Source organism: Calidris pugnax, unplaced genomic scaffold (genome assembly GCF_001431845.1).
Source record: "Calidris pugnax isolate Ruff unplaced genomic scaffold, ASM143184v1 scaffold39, whole genome shotgun sequence".
Lineage (NCBI taxonomy): Eukaryota > Metazoa > Chordata > Aves > Charadriiformes > Scolopacidae > Calidris > Calidris pugnax.
Genome location: NW_015090828.1, coordinates 7,487,125 through 7,501,854, shown reverse-complemented (window position 1 = coordinate 7,501,854; position 14,730 = coordinate 7,487,125). Strand labels below are relative to the sequence as shown.

Sequence of the window (14,730 nt, the reverse complement as noted above, 5' to 3'; positions counted from 1 at the left end):
ACATCCACAGTAATTTTAGCGTATGTACTGGAAGAATTTTATGGTTAGACCCATATGCTAAGTGGTAGCTTCCATAAAGAACATTTAATGCTATTTTGTGATACTGACTTTGTTTCTGGATTTGTCTTTGACTTGTAATTATTTCTGCAGTCTCAGTTCCAAGAGCCCTTGATAGAATCTCTGTTTCCTTTACACCCTACTCCTCTCTCTTATTCCAGGTAAAGGGAACTGTGATGCACTTCCTAAAAGGTCCTTCAGCTGAATTGTGTCTGAAGCCAGACAGGACCCTGAAATTATTGTCTTGGTACCTCTGTGCTTTTTTAGTTTAGAATGAGAGAGACTGGACGGGGTGTGTGCAGTGTGTAATAAAACCTAACAAAAAAACCCTAGAAGAAAATTTTGTCAGGTATGGTGCTAAAGATGAGCCAGAAGGCATGACTTTTAAGCAGGTAAACAAGGACAAGGGCCTAGAGAATTGCCAAAAGGCAATTCTTGCATCTGTTTAGTGTCATTGAGGAACATCAAAGAAGAGCTTCAAAGATGGTTTATCTGAGCAGGTTCTGAAAAGAAGTAAATTGCTTATTTACAGACAAATATAAATGGCAGTTCTGCTTAAAAAGAGATTCTTATTTCACTTTTGAATGATTACTGTTTGATTTGCAGAACTGGAGCTGCTGCCATTTGATCAGTCTTTTAGTTATCACACAAGTTAATTTCTGTCCATTTGTATCTATGAAGCATGTGGTCTTGTAACCAAAACCCACAAAGACATCAACTCTAAATCTCAGAACTATGAAGTCTGTTCTGAACATTTATGTAAAATAATGAGATAAAGAACTGAAAATAGAAAAGCGACAGATTTCTAGAAGCTGAACAGCTTTTTTGCAAATTGACTATTTATGGAAAACTCAACAGCCAAATGTTCTTCCCCGACGCCTCGCTAAACTGTGTCATGTTACTGGAAGTCTAAAATCTGTCTCCACTACACATTGCATACGTTGTAGCTGCTTGTTTGCAGTCTGGTGGGCACACACAGGCTTTCTCTCTTGTAGCCTGCTGCTGTGCAGAAAAAGCCTTAGTGATCTGAGCAGGATGAAAATGTTTGTAAAGTAGTGATGGATGGAACTTCTTAAGAACCACAGGGAGATGCTACGAAGGCAGGAGGGTTACCCAGGATCACGAGTGTTTGCTGTCTTTCTAGGAGTAGCTGGGGCTTTCAGTTGTGCTTTCGTGCCCTGTTTAATGTAAATGTGCCCTTGAGGTGCTTGGGCTGAGCCAAAGGAGGGAACTGATCCAGCCTAGAAGTAAGTTGATAAGAATTTAAAAACAGCAGAATAATTAGTTTTTACTTGAATTAGTGTCCTGTGTGAAACCCCAGGTTCTGCCCAGTATGGCCAGTACCAGGTCTAGTGCCAGTGCAAGGGAGGGAGAGAAAATCCTGACTGTCTTTCCCATCCTCTTTTGCAAAAGCCCGTAATTAGGTCAGTTTAAAGCAACTGTGAAGCTGCAGCCTGGGGTGGAAATGATCAGCAAATTCTCCTCCTTGATAAGGGTTTCTCTCCTGTTATGTAGTCTGCTAATTTTCCTGAAGGCCTTACAGACAATACATAGATTTTGATTGTCTTGTGTCAGCAGCAGCATCTTGCTTGTGCAGTGAAAGCTGCTGAAGGCTCAGTCCTTTCCTCGCCTGCAGCAGCTCCCTGGAACTTCCCTCGACGCCCCAAGCCTCCTGGTGCTGCTTGTTAGCACCTTTCTCCTCGCTTCCTGGCTCCTACCAGCTGCCCTGTCACTCCTTAGGATTTATTCCTTCATCTCCCTGCTGGTGTAGTTTGCAGGTAGGAGTATTAGTGTCTCAGGGAGCTTGGAGAGTAGCTTTACGTCTGCAATTGCTTTTGGAAGCCGAGGTAGTTACGAACAAACAAGCAAACTAAAACAAAATCACAGAGAAATGTGGGGTTTTTTTTTGTCATGCTGAAATTGAAACATTTCTTCAGCCGCATGAATCAATTCAAACACATTATTTAAAAAAGGGGGTGGGTAACTGGGTAGTTCAGACACTGATTTGGGACAGGGCTGAGCTTGAAATCCCAGCTCTACCTGATTTGAAAAGAAGTTGTAATAAAAAAAAACCCAACAACCAAATCCACCCAACCGTCTATGTCTCTATAGTTAATGTCTCTCAGGCAGAGCTCAGGACTTAAGAGCTGATTTCCGAAGAAATGTTCAGAGCAGTGTCCCAGGCACACCGATAGTATCGAAATGGTCTGTCTTCTTCCTTCCCTAGAACAAAAATGGCTTGCAGCCTCACCAGAGTTTTGTCAGATCTAAATACAAAGTCCCACTGGCAGGAGGGAGTCATTAGCAGTACTCACTGGTAAGTGATAGACTTAGCAGTGAGTAAGACTTTCCTAAGGGAACCATTTTAAACCGCCAAGTCACTGCAATTCTTTGTGTTTCAGCACAGTAGCCTGCTGGCTCCCGAGTGTTGGTTCTCTTGCATGAAACGCTGTTTGTTATCCTGTGTTCTCTGGGCAGGAGGGAGAGGCTTGAATTTGTGGGAGCTTTGCTTGTCATAAAGATTTTTTTTTTTTCTATTATATTCTGTCTTCTGTGTTATCAGACCTAGATAGTGATGTCGTTAGCTCTTGTGGGGACAAGTTACTCATACAAGTTTATGGAAACACCATTGATTAACATTAGCCAATAAGGAATCATAATCTGGCCCTTAGGCTTTGTTTTTTCTTCTTTATAACAACTTATAACATTTAAAGGAGACATTAGCCTGGGCTAATTCTAGGCCTGGGAAGACCCTTCACAACAAATCATTTGTTCTAGACTTTAGTTTTGCTTTTGGAATGTTGGGGTGTGGATCCTAATGCCAAATTAATGAAAATTTCATTTATATTCTTTTTTTCAATGTTTCTTGATCAGTGATGTAATTTTTCTTTCTTGATGTTTGACTCTGAAGTTAAAAAAAAAAAAAAAGAGGGATGTTGTTTTATTAGTATTGGATGGATGAGTCATGTGGGAGAACTGGAGTTTCCTGAGTGCTCGAGTAGGTAGTCTTTTTTGGCTTGCATACAGATATAAAACATTCTTGAAGCACTAGTTTGTGACTCAGGCCAAGAAAGCATAATCGCTCTTAAATGATGAGTAAGTAGACAGAAGAAGGGTTGTTAGATTTGGTAATAAGGAATCCATTTTAAAGGACTGTTCTGGAAAATGTGGACAATTTGGGCAGTCTTAAGTTATTCCAATGCAATGCAGATTGCATTGATGTGCAGAGCTTCCACCAGCAGATTTGTTCGAGAATCACTGCGAGCGGGATGAATTCCTATTGCACCATTCACAGGGCACACACACTCTGAGCTGATCTTTAAATTATGCACCTCCTTGAAATTGTGTTAGTATAATGATGCAATATAAACCTCAGGAGAATATCTTTCTGAAGAAAATTATCTCTCAGATTTTTTTTTAACTTAAATGTTTGGCTTGCTTAGAGACCTGAACATGGGGCCTCTTTGTGTAGTTGGCTGATAGGAACCCTCATGCTGCCTTTCTGCTTTAAAGGGAACACTGCATCATTCCTTTTTGTATTTTTAAATGGCAAATAATTTAGAAAGCATGAAAAATAGATAAATTAGAAAGAGTCATCCCTGTATTTTGAAAGACTCTTGTTTTGACATGAACATTGCTTGACATACTAGCCCTGCTTCTCTGAACAGTAACGTTGAGCCACTGAAGGTGGTATGTTATTTGAAAGACCATATGCTTCTGATTAACATTAAGTGTAACATAGTGGAACTTTTTGGGAGTTGAAGTTTGGAGATACTTCTGTTTTATTTTATTGAAGCTGACTGGAGAATCTGGTCGAACCAAGGAATTTTTTTTCCCATGCCACCGGCTGATCTGGCAACTACAGCTGCATTAGAGCACTTACTAAATGAAAGCACTGATGGGTTATGGGCTATGCATTAATGCAGATATATTAAAAGTCTTCTGAAGATGTTGGCAGAATTCTCATATTGCTAAGTGAAATACAAATTAAGGTTTAATTGCTAAATCCAAATCTCTTCTGTATTATAAAGCTTTTCCCTTTCTCTTACTGTTGTAAGAGAAGAAGTACTAGCATAACATATTAAATTAATACTTCTTCTAGAAATCACAAAGGTACTATATAAGTAGAGCTGCTCAAAAACTATCTTGCAGAAGTTAATAGAAAAATATTTAAAAGCTTTGCAGCAGAAGGTTTAATTATGAGCTGCCTAACATTCCTGGGCAGGAAATGAATGCCCTTCAGTTCCTTCAGTTTCCTGAACAGCCTCACAACAGGGGGAGCTTATTTCTCCCAGCACTGTGTTTAAAGCTGAAGACTGGGCAGGGGTGACTGGGAAGAAGCTTGAAGGTCTCCATCACATGGACTCTGGAGCCCGTGGGCAGCACGGTTAAGCCAGCTTGCCAGGCACAATGGGCTACGCTGAGTGAGAGCAGGGAGAGGTGTGGGCTGCAGCAGCAAGTGCACAGCCTGGGAGAGAGACCTGGGGTCACTGGTACCCACAGACATGTAGAATTTCTCCAAATCTGAGCATGCTGTACAACCTTCACATATTTAGTGTCGCTTTAAAACTAGCCTAAATCAGTTTCTTTCATTCTCGCTAAGACTGTTCAGGGAAACGGTGATGGAAGGGAAGGGAAGGGAAGGTGGTGGCTGTGAAGGGCTGGTTTTGGAGCTAAGACTGTTCAGGGAAACGGTGATGGAAGTGAAGATGGTGGCTGTGAAGGGCTGGTTTTGGAAAGAATGAACGTATCCCTTGTTTTCTTCACTCTTGTTTTCTTGAACAGATTTAAAGATCCATTTGTATTTTTTTTCCTTTGAAGTGTAAGCGTGACACACTGTGCACAACTCTGGTTTAGATTTATAAAACTGCAGTGCTTTAGTAAATCTCTAAGGCTTTTGTGCCTCCTCTTGATTAATGCAGTGCCCTTCCAAAGAAGGGGCTGCTACTAGGTAAATGCAGAAACCAGCCACCACACCTGCAATATTTAACAGTGCAATATTTAACACTGCTGTATTAAACTGCAGAGCTATAATCATCTGGGGTTTTGTTGTTTTGGTTTTTTTTTCTCCAAAAATGCTGTGATTCTCCTCTTCATTATCCTATTTTCCCTCCCCCCTCCACCCTTAACTTTATTCTTTTTTTCACTTCTACTTTATAAGCTCATGAATATGGACGTGCTGTGCAAAACCAGAAGTTTGCTTTGAGGTCTTGAACCTTGGGCCCCACGTGTGGGTCGATGGGAGTTTGAAGGGGAAAAGAGGAAGAGCTGCCTTCTCAGTCAGGCAGAGGCAGCCTGGCTTTGCAGGGAGAGGAACAAATAGAAACAGGGCTTGCTGGGGGGCACTTTGTGACAGGGTGTCCCCCTGCCCCTCTCCTTTCTCCTTCGGTGAGCTCTTACTTCAGTCTTCCTTGGGGGCATCCACTTAGACACAGCCTTCCCTTTGCTTAGGAAAAGGGTGCGTTCATAGATCTTCACTGCCTGGAAACTGGCTGTCTTTCTCATCAAAAACCTTAAAAGTGTATTTGTGTTAGTGTCTGCCGTGTTGTCGGCTATCAAATACCTAGTGGAGTGTGATGGAAGGAGGATTTTGAAGGTAGGGGAACAGTAACGGTGAAAGAAAAACAATGTGTCTATTTTAAACTAGAAACTTGGGATTTGGATAATTACGGTGTTCAAGCAGCAAAATAACACCACTCCAGGAATTAATTCTACCTTGAAATAACAGGAGTGAGTTGGAGGAAGTTGTTAGTGGAATGATTGGAGCTAACTTTGTCACAGAACCACATCAAAAAGTGTTAAAACAATTTAAAGGGGTACCCATCGGTGCCCCGTTCTGTTAAACTCTGAAAATCCCAGCTGAGAGGATTGAAAGTCTAGAAAGCTGGATTTTATTGTGTTTGTGATGATTTTGATTTTATAGTTGACAACTCAATCTCTCCATGATGGACATAATTTTAAAAGGTTTCTAGATTTTTAATTAAGAGCTAGTTGTAAAGCTCTCCCAGCTGCTATTGGAGTCCTACATAAAGTTTCAATAGCTTTGTGTGACTTTGCTTTACAAAAGTTTCCTTAACCCTCTGTCAAGACTCTGTAATTGTCCATTTGCCTATTACTTTGGGTCTTTATTATTGCTCCTACTATTTCATGTTAGATAGACATTGTGTGTACTGGTCCCCAGTTTCTTGTGTTCAAGACTTCTTAATAAGATCCTGTGTCACACATGTTGCCTTCCAGTACTGGTGCAGTTTCAAAGCATCATGCCACTGTGATTAGGACTTATCTTGTCCTTTGTTTTTTTTTTTTTGAATTTGACAGTGAATTCTGGATGGTGCTGATGAGTTCTTACAGTTTACTTTTTCAATTTATTCTGCAATGAAATGTCATTTCTTTTTTGGTCAGATTTTCAGCAGCATCGTCCTTTGGGAAGGATTCATTTATGGAAACCTCCCAAAGATTTTCTGCACTAAATGTGCAAAAAGACTCATGTAGTTTTTTTGCAGTCACTGCGTCTTCTGTGGATAGTCCACCTTGATGATCCCATAGACTTTGACAGCCTTCCTGCTCTTGATGAAAGCTAAAGAAGATGTGTTGGAACTTAACTGTATTGCTGCAATTTACTCCTTAAACTCTTTTGTAGTCTCTCACATTGTGGTTTTTACAACTAACCTGCCATGATTTATATTCCTTTCTGTTATACTGATATGCATATGCCATGGTCTTTTTCAACAGCTGTTTTTTCAGCCTTCTCGTAACCAGCTGTTTGAACACAATGGCTTTTTTGCTGTTAGTCTTCCAGCAGGTTTTTTGAGGTGGGTGGTATGTGCTTGCTCTCACCTACTAAGCTATGTTAACATAACCTTCATGCTACTTGACAGTACTTACCTTTTGATATTTTGTTTTCTTTTAATAAGCTTTCATTTTTATTTAGCTCACCTTTTTAAAATCAAGTCAATTTTTTTGGCTTTTGACTACTGTAGAGATGTTGAATCTAAATATATCGGAGTCCCTCTTACAGACTGTCTCCTTGGTAGTAATATTCTCGATGAGGTCCTCAACATTGCTAATGACTGTGTCACAAGTTGGTTTTCTTTTAGTGGGTTCCCTGTCTAGCCACTCCATGAAGTACAATCTACAGGTTAGGTTTGGCACCACAGCATGTCTGAAATAACTAAACCCTACAATAATTGCTGCTTTTCCTGTGCTGGAAATTATTCTAATTTCTCTGGGCATGACAGGGTTGCTGTTGCCAAATGACAGAGATAAGACTGTCCTTAATAATATATTTTTCCTGTATTTGGACATGGACTTTCAATTTTGCAGAGGTTCATTTCACCAAGCTCTGATTTGATTCTAAGCTATTTGTAATATGATTTCATAGCATGATTTCTCTATTGACATGAGTTATCACATCTTTTCCTTATCTTTTATGCCCAGATACTAATGTACCAATATTTGATCTCTTTCCTCTAAGTGTTTGACATGCTTCAAAACATACCCTTACAAGTAGATACTCTAGTTTACCCATCTCCTTTTTAACCTTCTCAGCATTTGTATAGAAACGTATATACATTTGGTTTGGTTTTATTCTGCCTCTTTTGGGAACTGCTCTTAGCGTTTCATGTTTGACTTTGGCCAATGTCTTTTCTATCTGCACTTGTGCCTGTGGACAGATGGGGAAAGGAGACATGAAGTCACATGTATCTTTCTCTGGGGGATCCTCTGCTTCTTTTACAAAGTGTCAATACTCAATGAATTTTGCTGCCAGACTGATGAGTGTCCGTGCTTGATTATGGATTTATGTTTATGGGGGCGGGTCACTCAAATTAATGGAATTTCAGTCAGTTGCCTAAATCAATTTCTGAGTCAGCCTTGCCTTAGTTAATAAGTTTGTTGTGATTGATTTTGAGCATAGTTGCAGATGCTGAGGGCTGAGGACTTGCCCTGAAATCTGCAGAAGGCCATGGGACATTGTGAGACATGCTGCTGGTTGAATACCATTAGGTAATTTTTTGTTACTATTCCAGTTTCACTTTAGAAATACAAGGCAGGTGATACAAGGACAAGTGGGAGCTGCAGTGATTTCAGTGAGAAAAGAGAATGTTTGTGTCACAGCAATTTTTGGACTCACATGGCATTTGTGTTCCCTCCTTTCTTTCCCCACCAGGAGCTGTTTTACAAGTACACTACATTTTACATGCAAGCAGTGAACAGCTAATTTATTACAGAAGTGAGAGAATATTTAACCTTTTAGGAGGCTGTAAGGACAATGTAGAATAGTTTGGGTTGGAAGGTACCTTAAAGATCATTTAGTTCCAACTCTTCTGCCATGGGAGACACCTCCCACTAGACGAGGTTGCTCAAAGCCCCATCCAACCTGGCCTTGAACACTTAGCACAACGTTAGCACAGATACATCTAATCTTGATCTGGTAATAGCAGGTAGATGAACAAACAATATTCTGCATTACATGGAAATTTCTGTAACCTAGTTGCAAATGGTTTTTTACTTAAATTTTGTGTGCTTAAATTGATTAACAGAGAAAATAAACCCTGCTCTCTTGGCACCTGCAAAATAGTTATTTCTCTGATTTTTTGTAAATCAAGGTCTGCATTTTTATTGACTATGGCAACTGCAGTATTTCTACTTTTGCACAAGACAGCTAGTTTTCTGAAGCTTCTCTCTCAACAGGTGTGTTATAATGGCTTCATGTTTAGAAAAGGTATGCTTTTTCTAAACACATGTCTACAATTATTTGAAGTACATTAAGAATAAACGCTGCACAGAACTGTGAAAGGAAAATTTGTATGAACCATGTTCAAAACAGAGCTAAACCCTATTTTAGCCATCTAAAGAAAAATTGCTAGTGGAGACCTGAATCTTAAAAAAAACATATTAAAGTAGTAATCCAAAATTTATTTTAAGACCATCCATCACCTGATTCACTTTGATGGAATTCAGCAGGACTATTCATACCGCTAAGATTTTACTGTGTCTAATTGAGATGGATGGATGATAAGAGACTTCATTCATAATTTAGGAATTGAGTTTGCTCCGGTGAAGTTAGGTGTGGTTTCCTGTCCTTTCCTCTCCCACATAGCTTACGCCAGTAGTGCACCTCTGGATTAGAAATTAAGTTGCTTGTGTTTGGATTTGGTAGCCTAGCTATAAATGCACAGGCTTGTATCTTCTTATGTGGATTAACATTCAAAAGAAGTACTTCTGTTTGAATAACAGTGCCATGAAGCTAGCTGGAGATATCATTTAATGGTATTTAATTATTTTTGTTAATAAGCAGTGGGTCCTGGTTTTATAGATGTAAGATCCATACAAATATGTTTTCTTAGAATGTGTTAATCTATAGTGTCTCTATTTGTGGCATAAAGAGGGCAAATCATCTCTTTAGTGGAAAATATCTCAGAATAGAAAGTATTAGTTTTTATAAGATGGCATTTTAATAGGATAGCCAAAAATGTGACTGATCTCATATGTCTGTTTTATAAACAAATAATATATGTAATGTTATTTTTCTTCTCTTTTTACTCTACATAGAGACATTCATGCATGGATTGTTAGAATAACAGATAGAACTTGAAGTAAATATGCCTTTATCTGAATATTGGCTATGCTTGTAAACTATGTATGCTATTTGTGTCTAGGTTTATCTGAATATTGGCTATGCTTGTAAACTTGCTATGTATGCTATTTGTGTCTAGTATTCTATTCTATAGACTTCTATTTGCCAACTGTAAAATAAATAGTTTTTAATATTTGTCATTGGCATGCTTTTCCATTGTATGTCAGTAAGATTCTAATCAAATTTAGTTCTACATCCTGTACTGAATGGTAGTTTTTAATGTAATAAGTCTTGATTTTCATATTCATCTCACTGATTTGCAAAGGGGAAGTGAAAGAATTGAATTCTCTCTACAGAATGATAGCTTTGTAATAAACTTCTCTAGATTTAACCCAGTGCATATGAATGAAGGTAACAGCTGTGTCCTTACCCTCTGTTAAGCCTTAGTGCTTTGCGGTACGTTTAGCCTAATATAAGCCCCTCCTGTTGGAAGCTAGCACTAATCATAACTAAATAAGAAAAACAACCTCATCAGGTTGACCTGAACTCACCAAAGAGAAAAATTCAGAACCACATCTGGAAAGCCCTTCTTACGTCTTTCCTGGAAGATAGTACGGTAGATACTTGAATTATTACACATAGCTGCTTTTTATCAGTCTCCTAAACGTGATGTCAAGTAGATGTGGTAAATGGGGGCTGGCTACTACAGCCTTATGTGTTTAAAAGTAGCACCAACCTGGAAATTTTTTTTTTTTTCCAGAACAGCTTTACCACAATAGCTAATCAGTACTGTCTGATGGGGTGAGGAAGAGCGCATAACAGAATTTATTTGGACTTTCAGAAAGCCTTTGGTAGGGTTTCTCCTAAGAGGCTGTGTAGGGAACTAATGGGCCCCAGGTGAAAGGGGAACTCCTCTCCTCCGGTAGGGACTGGCTGGAGCCAGAAAACAAAGAGAAGGAATGAAGAATCAGTTTTCTACACGGCAAAAGTTTAACAGCAGGGACCCCTCAGGTATTCAGGTTAGATTCATGCAGTGCAATTTGAAGTCTCTGTGACAGAGAAAATGGCAAAATGTGCAGATAATGCACATTTGTTTAGGTCTGTCAAACCTAGGAAATGCAAACAGGACCTTCCAGAACTCAGCAAAGCTTCATGAATGAGCAGTACCATACCAAGCAAAACTAACTGAGAAATCAATAGTGCCTGTTGGCAAGGGTGGAAATAATTTGAATTATAAACATCTGCTTTTAGTATTCAAGTGTTAACAGTGCAAAAAAGAGTATGTGGTGTCCTAGCCACTGTGTTCAAAAGCACAGTGGCAACATAAGTGGGCTTATGTGTGATAGACTAGAAAATACACTGAAAATTCATAAATGCCTCTGTAAAAATATTTCATTTTTTGTCTTGAGTCTATGTTCAGTTCTAATTCTGTAATATCAAGGAAGTTTAGTTGAAACAGAAATGGTTTGGAGCTGGCTGAGGAAAATGTTTAGAGGCATTTGATTCAAGGGATAGGGAATTGATTTTAAAATGGCCTATTAAAATCTTTTTATTCACAGTCCATAATTCATCTGTAGAACTTGCTGCCAGAACTCAGTGATGTTGTTTCAGTAGAATTTCTGGATAAAAAAATTTCATTTCTAAATGTATAATGAGAACAATTACAAGTATGATACGTGATCCACATGCCTGAAGGGATAATATGTTAAGTGCTAAGGCAGTAGCATCTTTTTCTCTAACTACTGTAGCCTGTCTCTTATTATTTTTTTAAAAATATGTACTTCTACTTTTTGTTAGACACCAGTTATTCACAGTTAGAAAGCCTGCCATGCAGATCTAGTATGACATTTCCTAGTGTGATTGTGATATCCTTAGCTCAAGAGAAAGCACAAATAGTTAAATTCCCTGTGTATATAAATTCATTCAATTTATGAATTATTGCAATTGTCTGTGCTTCTGCAAATGCATCTCTGAATTTAAGGTAGATTATTGTATCATGTATCATCATGATGTGAGCTTTTTAAACAGAGTCACAATGGGTTTAAAGAAAACAATTTTCCTGTTGATATTTGTTTCAGTTTAATTCTGAGTTTCTCTAGAGCCATGATCTCATTAGTATTCCAGTTCCTTTGTAATGCTAATGTGGTCAAGGGAAAATTCTTGGAACAGAATTTTCAACTTGGTAAGCACCACTTGTACCCTCTCCTCCTGCCATCGTGTTTTGCAGGGAGAGATGGAGAAAAGCAGCATTTGGCAGTATGTAGCTAGTGCCCATTTAGGAATGTAGAAGAACTCTCCTGAGCTACTTTTGCTGTAGATGATGTGGTTTCTTCCTGCAGAGGGTAGGGTAGCATGTTCCTTGGTGTAATGCGGTTCCTTTTTTGGAATTTCCTGGTCCTGCATGGGCAAGGCTGTCTTTGTGTCCTCAGCATGTGTCACTTTATTATAATACTTCTTATATTGAAAAAAAAACAAACAAAGCCAAAACCCCCCTATTTCTTTCAAGTTATCTGGTTTTTGGATGGCACATCTTTAATTTCTGTGTGTAGTATTTCTGTGAGGGTAGGGTAGCATGTTCCTTGGTGTAATCCAGTTCTTTTTTTGGAATTTCCTGGTCCTTCTGCATGGGTAAGGCTGTCTTTGTGTCCTCAGCATGTGTCACTTTATTATAATACTTCTTATATTGAAAAAAAAACAAACAAAGCCAAAACCCCCCTATTTCTTTCAAGTTATCTGGTTTTTGGATGGCACATCTTTAATTTCTGTGTGTAGTATTTCTGTATTCTGTGTGTAGTGGTGAAGCATGATACTGACATGTGGTCATTGGTATTCTGTGTGTAGTGGTGAAGCATGATACATGTGGTCATTACCAGGATAGGTCACTGTTTGTCTTTATTTAAGATGGATTTCATTAGTTGATCATAGGCAGGTGCGTTTCAATGCTGCTTTGTTGGTACTAATATAAACACTAGGATCAAAATGGGTTTCTTTTGGATTGTAAACTTGCATCTTCAAGGCCAGGCTGGATGGGGCTTTGAGCAACCTGGTCTAGTGGGAGATGTCCCTGCCCAGGGCAGGGGGCTTGGAACTCAATGATCTTTAAGGTCCCTTCCAACTCTAACCATTCTGTGATTATGTTCTATCTTTTGGAAATTATAACCACAACATCAGCATGCTCTTGCAAAGTCATGCTGGGTAGGACAAATAGTAGAAATCCATATATAGGGGTTAGCAATGAAACTGAACTTTGTTTGGCACTGTAAATACGAAGTTATTATTTCAGCTGTTGTTAATAAAAAAAGTTTATTAATACTAGATTATTAGGTGCTAAATACAAAATCTGATTTTTGTAATTTTCTCAATTTATAGAGAGTATTCATCTGAATAGACATTCAGTAATAATTTTACTGAATCTCTAAGCAATCGTGTGTCTGCATCTGATGATGAGCCACTTCAGAAAGAATAGCCATAGTTCACAAATTGGATTGAGTCTTTTAAAACTAGAAAACTCAAACTCTGGGTTTATTATGGTGGTCATAACTGCTGGAATGGATATTGTGAGAGTTTTATTATATTTATTTTTTTGGAAAATATACAATACTTCCCAGTGCAGTGTTGTTCTGCTGTCAAGCATTAGGTTTCCCTAAACTTCTGTAGGCCACCATCATCTGGTTTACATTTGTCAACGTAGGAGGAAAGCCTGCCAAACCACAACAGGCCTATCTGATTTCTGTGGTGATTATAAGCTCCAAGTAATTTTATTTTATGGTTTGACAGGCTATAGATCTTCAAGCAACACTTCTGAAAGGGTGCTATTATGGGATTAAGGTTATATCTTAATTTTAAAAGTTCTGTACCTTTCTAAATTCAGCTGGTAGTGCCTGGGGTGGCTCCCTTGCTGCTGCATAATCCTTCCCTCACTTCACCTGACTCATGTCTCCTATCCAATTTCCACTTTCTTTGTGAGTAAGAAAAAACAATAAAATAATATTAATGAATAAACTTTAAAAGATGGAGTGAGGATATAGAAGGAATAATATATAAATTTCACTGTATAAAATGAGATTATGTTAATCTGATAAGCAAAAATGTGAGCCAGACAGTAGCTAAGATGAAGATGTAATTTTTACCGTGTATGTTGGGATGAAGGCAGTTCCCCTTAGGGTTTCCAGAACTGCAGCTAAGAGCTACAAAGTTGAGGAGAGCCTCTCTCCCTTGTGCATTTAAAGCCATTTGGCACATCTGTTTAGCATGTGCCTGCCTTTGGGAGAAACCTATGAAGTTGCAGTGATGGTTGAGAGGCACCCATCGCTATGTGTGTGCTCTCCCCAGCCCTCTCACAAAGAGATCACTGTGGAAAAAAGTTCTTAAAATGCACTGAGGAGTTGTGATGGTTGAGAGGCACCCATCGCTATGTGTGTGCTCTCCCCAGCCGTCTCACAAAGACATCACTGTGGAAAAAGTTCTTAAAATGCACTGAGGAGCAGCCCTTTTCCCAAGTGCTGATAATGTACAACATTTATTTGAATAGCAGTTTTAAGGTATAAACAGAAATGGAAATTCACTCTGGCTCAATTAAACATAGTTGTGCTGAGTTGTGTGGGACAAGCAGCCACGTCCAGCCAGTGGGCAGAGCTGGGCACCGGCGGTGGGAGGCTGAGCATCTGCTCCCAGTGCTGCCATGGGCTGGGAGGAAACCACATCAGGTGTCTTCTCTCTATAAATAACATTAATAATGTCTTGTAAAGCGTTTCAGGACTCTAGTGAAAGGTTCTTCAATATTTTTGTTGTTAAGATTACTTTAAGGAGTGACATTTATTTCTAATTACAACTAATTAATTCTATTAAGAAGCAGTTGGGGAGGAATGTTATAATCTTTAATTTATTAATTAATAGATGCCTGGCTTGATGAGCTGTTTATTTTCAGTTAGAAATTACTGGAAAATTAAGTGGGGTTTTTTTTATATTTGATACTAGATCTTTGACTAAGAAGAATAATTACTTGCCAGATTGATGAGTTTTATTTCTGCATACACCAAGCAAAGAAACAAAACAAAAGAGATGTAGTTCTGTGTTACTTTGTTCTTGTTGAGGTA

General features: G+C 38.7%; 2 protein-coding genes across 4 annotated transcripts in view; one reads left to right on the top strand and one right to left on the bottom strand.

Moving 5' to 3' along the window:
• The window catches only part of CTNNA3 (catenin alpha 3), a 497,320-nt gene that overhangs the window by 231,567 nt on the left and 251,023 nt on the right, over positions 1-14,730 (top strand). The gene's annotated exons all lie outside the window — the stretch shown is intronic.
• LRRTM3 (leucine rich repeat transmembrane neuronal 3) overlaps positions 1-14,730 on the bottom strand; it is an 87,599-nt gene that overhangs the window by 54,659 nt on the left and 18,210 nt on the right. The window lies entirely within an intron of this gene.